Genomic DNA, 7762 nt, shown 5'->3' on the forward strand with positions numbered 1-7762 from the left:
GGCGAGACTGGAGAGGCCGGGTGGGTGCAGGCGACGACGCCCGCGCCTCCCTCGGGGCCGACTGGGCGGGGGACGTGGGCGGCCGAGGCCTGTAGGGTGGGCCCCGCGGCCCCTCAGCTGAGGCGACCCCGCCGCAGCCGCGCCTCCCTTCTGTCAGGACTGCCCCACGCCGCCGCTTCCCAGGCCGGGGTGCTCAGGCTCAGGCCATCTGCGAGGGCTGCGGCTTCGGGCATCACGTTAACGGAACGAAAGCGAAAACGCCGCCACCCGCCCACAGCTCGGCTCGCGAGGGACGCGCTGTCAGCTCAATAAGTTCCGAGAGGAAGGCAGTTCTCGCGAGATTTCCTGCGCAGGGGGCGGGGCGTGGCGGGCAGGGAAGGCGGGGTGTCGGTCTCGCGACCCAGGGGCTGACGTCACCCGCCTCACGTGAGCGCGCCTCGCCTGACCCCTTTGCGAAGAGGAGGAGCGGCGTGTGCCTTGGTCGCGCGCTCGAAGCTCTGCCGTGCGGTACGAGCGACCGTGCTGCGCAAATGCCGGGCGGAAAGCACGTAGCGTTTCGGGAACGGCCCTGCTTATTAGCATATGTGCCATCGTTTACAGTGAAAACGAGAAGAATAACCGTGCATTACATTTAAAACGGTAGGGAAATGGCTGATGACTAAAACCAGCCCTGGGCCTTTCCTTCAGTCCTGTGCCTTTAATAAACTATAAAATTGCAAATTTAGAGACAGATCATAAACAAAATGTTATGAAAGGTTTTTGCCAAATTATCGCCTTTTATTTTACAGCACTGGACTGGAAAACGTTGGCGTTCCATTGCTCATTTGTTCATCGTTAGCACGACATCATGGACTCAAAATTTCACGGCTGGATGATAAACGGTAACTTGGAGATAAGGAGAACCTAAGATTTAAAGGAGTTGTTTCTTGCTTCCAGAGGCTGCTATTAAAAAAGCAAACCAGCCTTGTCCACGTGACGCCTAATCCTCATTGCCCTATGTCCTGATCTGGGGAATGCTAGACTGACTGCCAATAACCGAGCATTACCAAAGTTCTCAGAATGTTCACAACTTTGAACGCTTCTTAAAACAAAACTGAACTTTATACATATCTTGATTCTCAGCCTTAAAAAGCAAATAATGTGTAAAATGTAGAGCTACAAAAAAAGGCTGAAAACAAAAACTATATAAGAAAGAAATAAGGTGTCTAAATATTAATAACTGGACTATAAAATTGAAAAAAAATCCAATTTGGTCTAGGCTAAAGATTTTAATACGTTTTAAATATTTAACAATGTAGTTTCAAGTTATAGCGCAATAATTTAATATTCTCTGAATCTAAAAATAAAAAGTAAAATTAAAACAATAAATAAAGGTAATCAAAAATTTTACAACTCAGGAAGAAAATTGTTTTTTTAAATATTCAAGTAACGAGGCCTACATAATTACAGTATTTATCTCAGTTACTTAAATTACTGACAATTGTAAATCGTTAACGATAATTGTGTGATACAATAAAGGAAACAATTGCGTTTTAATGTTGATATGTTATCAGACAATAAATGTGTAGTTTTTTAAGCAAACACTACTTAGTCTATAGTTGCGCCGTTCCTTAATCTGTATCCTGGACTAAAACATTTCTTATCTGAAGAGGCGTCGACGGTTATTTCTGAAGGTCGGACGCACGGCTGCACGGAAGTCCCGCGGGGATGACAGTCCGTGCTTCGGCCCTGCTCTGCGCTGCCCTCGTCCTCAGCACACCCGCCAGACGATCTCCTTCAAAGCCCCGTCCAAGCACATCTTGTCTTTGCTCGAAGCCTTCTGAAGCCTTCCCATCTCCAACGGATTGAAAACCAAAATCCCAAAATTGGCTTACAAGGCCCTAGAGGACCTGCCCATCGCCCGTGCTCCATTATTAACCTTCCGGCCTGTGTTCGCCTGGTTCCTGCTCCCACGCTGGCCTCTGCTGTTCCCGGAGCATGACAGGTGCTCCCACGAGGGACTCTGCATCGGGGCTTGGTTCCCTCATCCCCACAACGTTCGCCTGTTTTCCCCCTCCCATTTCTTCAACTCCCGCGGTTTTCCACCCATCGATGCGGCCTTTCCTGGCCACTTCCCAATACTGCACTTCTTTCTAACACGATTTCTATCCTAGCTCCCTGCTTCATCTCCCCTGAACGCCCATTGCCATCTAGTATGCTACAAATTTTATGTTTTCCTTGTGAATCGTTAATTCCCAACTAGCATATGAGCTCCCCAAGGGCATGAGTTATTGTCTGTTTTGTTCGCTGCTCCATTTCCAGCAACTAGAATAGTGCTTGGCACATAATAGCTGCTTGATGAATTGTGTTGAGTAGACGAATTAATTATTTTGGGATTTAGATTATCTAATCACAATTTTCATATTAAAACTGGTAGTCGATAATTAACATAACAGACTTCTTACCGTAAGTGTGATCGCTCTTAATCAAGATGGTCACAGTATCCCATTACTAATAGTACTTATGCAGAAAAAAGGATTTTAAAAATACACTAATAGTTGACATTGAGAGAAAGGATCTAGTACTGATTTTCTTGCCATCGAAGTCCTTAAAGAAAGAAGAAATTTCTGTTTTTTAGGTATAGTAGACTTACTAAATTTTGCAATATAATAAAAGATGCCAAAAGTTTCAAAAAACTAGGCCTCGTGATACAAGTCAATGTAAGGAAATAAAAATGTGGCTTTATTTTTCGTTTCTTCTGTCACTGAACCTGAACCTTTTTTTTTTTTTTTCATTTTTAAATTAAATTTATTAGGGGTAGCACTGGCTAATAACAAAGTCCAGGTGTACAACTTTATAATACGACATCTGTGTGCTCGCCCCCCTGGTGTTAGGCTCGGGCACTGAGTCACCCTTCTATAGTGACTTCACATGGAAGAGGCCTAACGTGTAGACGCCGGTGGTGGCTCGCCAGCACGCTTAGGGAAAAAGCCTTCAGTATGCCCAACCAGGCGTCTCCTGGTCTGGACCTGCTGAGTTTCAGACTCATCTCCTTGTCCCCGCCCCACGCCCTGACTCCTAAACACTTCCAGAACTATCCATCCACTGCGTGCGCCTCTCATCACCGGCACTCTAGACCGACCTGCTGCCTTCTCCCCGCCGGCCTGCAGGACCGGCCTTCGAGCTGCAGCCTTCTGCTCTCTCTTGTCTCTGCACGTCTGAGAGAATGAGCCTTTGAAACAAACCCAATCCCACCCGTCCTTTGCCAATGTGCTTGTCACTTCTCTAGTCATCTCGAAAGCGATAAAAACCTTTTCCATGTTTTAAAAAGCCGTGACCTGTCTTCATCTGTTTCTTGCATCTTGTTTAAGAGGACTTTCCTATTCCCACGGTTATGTTCTCCTAATATTGTTATACTTACTACGATTAGTATTTGAACATAACTAAAATGTATTGTGAATGGTACGAGGGAGGACCTACTTTCATTTTTTTCCCTAAAATAGCGAGTTTTTCCAAAGAATTAACTGAATAGTTCATATTTTCTCACTTATTTAAAAGAACTTTAAAAAAAAAAAATCATGTACCTGCTTCTATGTGGGAGCACGTTCTCACTCTGTGGGGTTCTATTAATCTATTTGTGTGTTCCTGTGAAAGTTCTCTTAATTCAAGCAGCTTTAGCGGAGGGCAACGTCTCCATCGTTGTTTATTTTCAGAACATTTTATTTTTTTAAATATAAATATCAATGGTTTAAATTTTAAATTATCTTTGTCAAAACTTGAATTTTCATCGTGTACAGAACAATGGCAAGGATTTGCTGCCTGCTCTGTATCAGGTGGACAGCACAGACTGGACGCATGCTACATCCTAAATATATTTTCTTAATATTCTAGACCAATTATGAACCAATCCTGCATAGTCACAGTACCTGCTGTCTCATCTGCATGGCAGGCCCAGCTAATTAATTAGCGTTTGTTAAATTTATTATCCAGATACTGCTTATTTATATCCTAGATCACCGAGGCCTTTGATATTTAACTCTCTGCTTATTTACTTCCCAGAAGTTGGTTATGGGTCTGCTCATGCATTCCTTCAAAAGCACAGAGAAGAGCTTTTAAAAAGCTCCTCGCCCCGTGAGGAAGTGCGCGTGGCCAGGCAGCCCCCGAAGCCGTGCCAGCCTTCTGGAGCCCGCAGGTGGAACACGCCGACAGCCCGCCCCGCCTCCACAGAGGGCCGAGAGGGGAAGGGACGCAGACACCCCCAGGGGGTCCAGACCCCGCGCCCACTCCGGTTTCTTCACGCTTTAGGGGTGGCCGGGAAGGCAGCCCTGCCGACAGTGCTCACCATGGCAGAGCACTGTCCCCTGGTTCCCAGAGACGTCCGAGGGGGAAGCTGCTGCTCCCCGGGCTCCTGGCTCCAGACTTGGAGGACAAATGTCTACTTCTTGAAGGCCTAGGGTTTTGAGGTCCCTGTTGGCTGTGTGGGCCGGCCCAGCCTATCTAAAACAGAACAAGTAAAACCGTTAAAGTGTAAAATAGCACCATAACTTGAAGCTTATGGGTAGATTACAATTAATGCCTGGAAACAGGTGATTTGGATTATGACTATATTTTATTTTTCCATGTGATTAGTTTCCCTTAGTGAGGGGACTGAGAGTTAGCTTTGTGGTGGAATGGCTCAGCTGTGGTCAGAACAAGACTCTATATGGTCCGAGCTAAAAAAAATGCAGGAAAGAGCTAGTTTACCATCCTCCCTCCCTCCTGTGCGTGCACGCACACGCACACACACGCACATGCACACGCACGCGCTTCCGTTCACCGGGGAGCCGGACGTTTAGAGGTCCCGGGCCGGGCACACCCTCTCGGCAAGCCTCCCCTTTCGAATGCTTTTCTACTTTGCTTATTATACCCATGGGGCAAAAAGCTTCAATTAGTACCCTATTTGTGAGCAACACTTCCTCTTCACAACTATTTGGTTCATTTAACAGAGAATGTGTGCCCTCAAATTAAGAGTGAAAAGGTGTTTTTGAAGGTGGAGGTAATTAAACTGGGCAGATCATCAACAAACAGAAAATAAAGCGCGGAACTCCAGCGGCTTCGCGGTGAAGAGCTGTGCCGTTAACTTGCAACATTTATTCTGTGAATCGTGTTTGCGTATTAGGCCGAGCATTCAGAGGGTGCAGAGCAGAATAGTGTCCCCACTTTTACGTGGCTTATCTTTGAGTGCGGAGCTAGGCATTAAATCAGCCATTCATAAAAATTTCAGTACTATAAAGGAAGAATGTCGGGAGCTGTGAGAATGTGGACTATTTGTCCTGGTGGGGAAGACAAAGGTTTTCTGAAAAAGGATGAGCAAAATGAGATCTGAAAGATAAGTAGGAATTAACTAGATAAAAGAAAGTCCAGGGAAAGCATGCTAATAGGTGGAACAAGGCCATTCAAGGAACCAAATGAGGTCCAGTGTGGTTGGGGCAGCGACCAAAATGAGGCTGCCGGGGAGCTCGGAACTGGGTGGGCAGTGTGGTGCCACCGAAGGATTTACGTTTAGATGAACGGAGGGATGGACGGATGGAGGGATGGACAGATGGAGGGATGGAGGGATGGAGGCATGGAGGGATGGAGGCATGGAGGGATGGAGGGATGGAGAGATGGAGAGATGGAGGGATGGAGGGATGGAGGGATGGAGGGATGGAGGGATGGGGGGATGGAGAGATGGGGGGATGGGGGGCTGGGGGGGGGGACGGGTTGAGGTAAAAAGACAGATGCTAACAGTTAATTAGAAATTCAGTTGATGGCACAGATAAAAAGTACAGTGCTTAATACAGTGCCTGGATAGACTGATGGACGGACAGACGGATGGGTGGAGGATGGAGGGATGGAGGATGGGTGGATGGAGCCATCAACAGATAGATAAAATTCTCAAAGGACAACTTCCTAAATCGTCACTGTGGTTATCTTTGAGGGTAGAAATATGAGTGAATTTTCTCAGTCTTTCTGGATTGTCCTTCCCTGAATACATTTTATTTGTGTAATAAGAGCAATGAATGCTATAGAGACATGAAACGTTTGAATTTGCACGTGGCCGGGAATCGGTACGTGTATTCCAGAATCAAGAGGAAGTTCAGAATTTGTAACACAGCGTTTCCTCTTTGGGATCTCCTTGTTGGGTGACGGGGGACAGGGTCGGGGAACACTGCCCGCTGCTCTGTGACAGCTGCGTTTCACAGCAGTCACGTAAGGAATGTACTGTCACCGTCTGGACGAGAAAGCTGGGCCCCAAATCTTCAAACAACTTCACTTCCACTGGGAGCAAGGCCAGTTCGGTCCCGTGCTAGGCGGTGCCTAAGGTAATGACAGCAGGTGGCAGGTGCTGAGTTCGCAGGACTCGGCCCTGTGTCCGTCACCTTCGTTTTACATGAGGAAGGAGGACAGCCTGAGCGCCCAGAGTGGAGTGACGAGGTAACCGGTCGCAGCTGGGCCAGCGAGCCCAGACCCGGCCCCCAGCCACATGGCACAGGCATCGCCACGGCTGGGTGCTCACTCGCCGTCTGCCTGCGCGTGGGTGGCGGCAGGCGAGCCGCACCGGCCGGTGCTTGTTAGGCGGAGGGGCAGCGCGGAGCGAACAGATGGTGACAGGCCTCTGTCTTCAGGGGACACCAGCGGAATCCCCTGCTTCACTAGTCAGCCACACGACCCCTAAGTGTCGGGCACTGTTAGCCAGTCGACGGCTGCTTTAGCAGAGGGACAGGGGAGTTGGCCTGTGTGGCCGTCACCTCCGCCTCCCGCCGCGGAGCCCTGATCTCCCTCCCGTCTCCCTGGGGGGCCTCGCCCTCGGCCTGGCCTCGGCTGCTTGTTTCCTCCCATGTCTTGTCTGCTTGGGATCTGCGGATCTGACCGCCAGCAAGGGGAAGCGTAGGGCCGGCTTCTGAACGCTCCCGGACGTTCCAGTGACGTGATGTCCGCGGGCTACTCTCGGAACTCCAAGCCCAGCGCTTCCAAGAGGCGGGCGAAGTGGAGGGTCAAGGGGGTTCACGCTCACGCCGCCGCCGCCGCTGCCCCCGTGTGCGTCTGTGCACGCTGCTTCCGTCCCTCTGCCCCAGGGCCCTCCAACGACCAAGGGCCCCAGGGACCAAATCCTGGCACCCCCGCCTCGTCCTTGCGGGAATCTGTAGAATGCTACAGGCCAGCTGCCACCTCTTCCCGAGACCCGTTTCCTTTGGGTCCCCCATTCCGGTTCTCCTGGGTCTCTTGCTGCCACGGTTGTGCCGGCCTCACTCGCTTTTCTGCCTCGTTCTTCTTCCTTCCCTCTCTCTTTCCATCCGGGCCTCTCCCGGGAGGGCGGGGCGGGAGGCACGCGGTCCCACCCACAGCAGGGCCGGGCCCTGGGGGCTCAGGTGCTCGCTCTTTATTTTCTCATTTTTTACGCCTACAGCACCTGGTCTTCCTAGGTGGTCTCCCATCCAAGCACTAACCAGGCCCGACCCCGCTTAGCTTCTGTGATCGGACGGGATCAGGCGTGTTCGGGGGGCGTGGCCATAGACCAGGTGCTCCTTCCTACCTCTGACTTCATGCCTCGATGCGGAAGCACGTCCTTCCCAAAGTCTCGGTTTCTGCTACTGCGCCCCCTCCCCACCCTTTCAGACTCCGTCGTTGGAGTGATGTCTGATCTCTTCCTCCTGGTCCCCATTTACAACGTGACCACGTCCTGTAGGCTCTGTGTTAAAAACACCTGTATGAAAACCCCCATTAGGGTTTACTGCCTCCGACGCACACCCGCCAGCATCGA

At 49.8% G+C, this 7762-nt stretch overlaps 1 long non-coding RNA gene and 1 pseudogene across 1 annotated transcript; one reads left to right on the plus strand and one right to left on the minus strand.

Moving 5' to 3' along the window:
* The first annotated feature begins 7 nt into the window (after positions 1 to 7).
* On the plus strand, positions 8 to 2724 carry LOC107196090. The gene is made up of 3 exons (XR_001517401.2): positions 8 to 639; positions 789 to 881; positions 1650 to 2724. It is a non-coding gene; the product is annotated as an uncharacterized LOC107196090 (long non-coding RNA).
* Positions 2725 to 7399: 4675 nt separating this feature from the next.
* On the minus strand, positions 7400 to 7517 carry LOC112484671 (annotated as a pseudogene).
* Between the last annotated feature and the right edge of the window lie 245 nt (positions 7518 to 7762).

The sequence above is a fragment of the Pteropus alecto genome, unplaced genomic scaffold, assembly GCF_000325575.1.
Source record: "Pteropus alecto unplaced genomic scaffold, ASM32557v1 scaffold17, whole genome shotgun sequence".
NCBI lineage: Eukaryota > Metazoa > Chordata > Mammalia > Chiroptera > Pteropodidae > Pteropus > Pteropus alecto.